The sequence below is a fragment of the Pygoscelis adeliae genome, unplaced genomic scaffold (assembly GCF_000699105.1).
Source record: "Pygoscelis adeliae isolate BGI_AS28 unplaced genomic scaffold, ASM69910v1 Scaffold21, whole genome shotgun sequence".
Classification (NCBI taxonomy): Eukaryota; Metazoa; Chordata; class Aves; order Sphenisciformes; family Spheniscidae; genus Pygoscelis; species Pygoscelis adeliae.
Window position 1 is genome coordinate 10,402,571 of NW_008824243.1, and position 2,715 is coordinate 10,405,285.

Consider the following 2,715-nt stretch of genomic DNA (forward strand, 5'->3'; position numbering starts at 1 on the left):
ATGTGAGACACGGGTGTGTTGGGGTGAGGCTGGAGAAAGCTGCAAAAGGAGGAGGAAGGCCACGAGGCTTTATCAGCCTGTGACTCAGCCTGCCTTGCCGTCAGCCAGCGGCGAGGGGAAGGCGTAATTAAGGAAAAAAAAAACCAAACCCCACAACATTTCTGAAGTCTTGACCATCCAAACACTTTAGTGAGGCCCACTTCCAAAAGTAAGCCTGGGCTGGGCTCCAGGCAAGGGACAGATTTCTCTAAGCAGTCATCCACTGTGATCCAGGGCAGCTTTTTCCCTGCCTGCCCACAGCGGAGCTCCCCAGCCTGCCTGCCCGCGTGCCCTCCTGGCAGCACAGCCCCGGGCTTGCAGGGTGGCATGAGGTGCTGAGAAAGTCCCAGGCTGCCTCTGAGAGCTTGTCCCCATCGCCACTACACTGATTTAACCCCCCTGCTGAAATGCCCCCCCCTGCAAGTTTGAGGGCAGCAACGCAGGCAAAGGCCGGCTGCCCTTCGGTGCTCACGTGTCCTGCAAGCTTCACTTCTGTGCCGTGATCTCCAGCTCTTGGGGAAGCTGAGAAGCAAATTTGGGGGTGTCAATTGCCATTTACATCAGATTTGAAGGGCTGGAAAAACCCCGACATTCTGCTCTGCGAGCCTCCAAGCCCCCCGAGGCAGAGTTGCTGAGGAGCAAACCCCCCCACGGATGATGAGGGGTGGCGGCAACCTGCTCCCTGCCCATGAAGCGATGTTTGCTCTGAATAATCTGAATGGCAACTTCCGTCCCATTTGCACCCGGTGAACCCTTCAAGAGCTAATCAGGATTTTCACAGGTGTTTGTGAATATTCACCTACATGCCAGGGAGTTGCTATGGCTGAAAGCAGCCAACCTTCGCTCTGGTTCGTCATCCAAGCAGCCCGCCGGTGCTCGTACTGGGGTGCTGAGCATCGTTAGGCAGGCTGAGTATCTTTAGGCGGGCGAAGGAGAGCTGGGCTGGCTCACCATTTCCGCTACATTTCATGATAATTGAAGAATCTGCAGAAAACTCGGCCGTTGTCTCAACGGCCCTGAATAATGATTAACTCAAACCCACTAATCCAGCAATGGGCTTTTTTATCAGAGGGAAAACATTGTCAAATGAGTTTTTTCCAGCCATCTGCGAGAGCAGGTAACTGATAAGCCTGTCATTGGAGTGGGGCTGAGCCAATGGGAGCCGATGGCGACGGCTTTTACTTCTGTCTAGCAACAGCTTCTACTTGAGCAGCAGACAGTGATTTAATGCTTTCCCTTGCTTTTATTGAGCTCTCCCCTTCCTGCCCTCCTGCTACACAGGGGTTTTCATGGGGGACACTCAGAAACTGAGTTTCACATGGATTGTCCCCAGTTTTCTGCAAGTTTTTGGTGTCTATTCCTATCCGGCATGGCAAGAGCTTTGCAACTGTAAAAGAGGATGCATGCCCCGATCCTGCCTTTCCCTGGCTCTGCTCTCACCCTGCCTTGCCCATGCACCCGGGGCTCTGCTTCTGCTGGGTGGGTGTCGGACACCCATAGGGTGCTTGAAATAGCACCGTAGCAGAACAGCAGCTGTACCGGGAGACCCCAAGCCAGGGATGTGTCTGACTCTCCCGCCCTGCATCGCCAGTGCCTGGCCGTGGTCCAGCACCTCTCCTGGCTGCCGGGGGCTGTTTGCATGGGGACCACGGCTGGGAGCAGCACCCCTGGACTGGGGCACGCCGCAGCATGCAGGGAGGATTTGCTTTGATGCAGGAGCTGGTTATCACAGCATGGGTGGATGAAGTGCCACGTAATCCTCAAATGTCTCGGGGTGGAGCAATGCCGGTACCTAATAACAGCCCAGAGCAAGTCCCTAACCCGGGGCAGTCTGTCCCCTCGCTGTGGGGACACAGAGGGATGATTCGCCCCGTTTGCAGGCAGAGAGCAGAGGCTTCACTTGGGCGACTCGCCAGAGACCGAACCGGTCGCAGCGGAGGGAAGAACCGGCCTCCCTGTGCTCCCCACCGCATCGGTACCCTCACCCGCCATCATCCCTCTCCACTCTGCCCCGAGCATAAATTAGAAGGCAGAAAACTCGCAGCCTGCTATAAATTAAAATCTCAGGAGCCTTAATAACCTGCTTGGCCGGAAGAAGCGAATAGGTGTGATGTGGAAATGAATAGGCACATCTGGCAGCCGCTTAGCACTTCGGCTGCAGGAGGGCTGTGCGTGTGCATGTGTGCGTGTGCATGTGTGTGCGTGTGCGAACCGCCAGCGCAGCCTCCCGGATTGGCTGCAAAACCCCTTCCCGACCAATGCCGGGGACCAGGGTGGCCTAGCAACAGCCTTTCCCTAATGAAAAACAAGCCACTTAAGCATCGTGACTGTCTGCGGATGAGAGGAAGAGGCACAATTCCCGGCACGCCCCATCCTCCTCAGGGAGCCAGCCCCAAAAGGGGCTGCAAAGGCTGCACTGGATGGGCTGGGGTACACCAAGTACCCCCGTACTCCTCAGTCCCTGCTCCACGGATGTGTTGGGTGCATGGGAAGGGTTTGCTGCAGGCACGATACAAGGAAGCCCCTGGGGGAGAAACACCCTCCCATTCAGCCATGGCTCCATCCCCCTGAGCAGGCAGCCTGGGTGCCGGGCTCACCCCCAGCATGGCAAGGGGACCCCCACCGCAGGCACCCCACAGCCCTTCACCCTTGGTGCAAGCTGGGGGCTGGATGCCA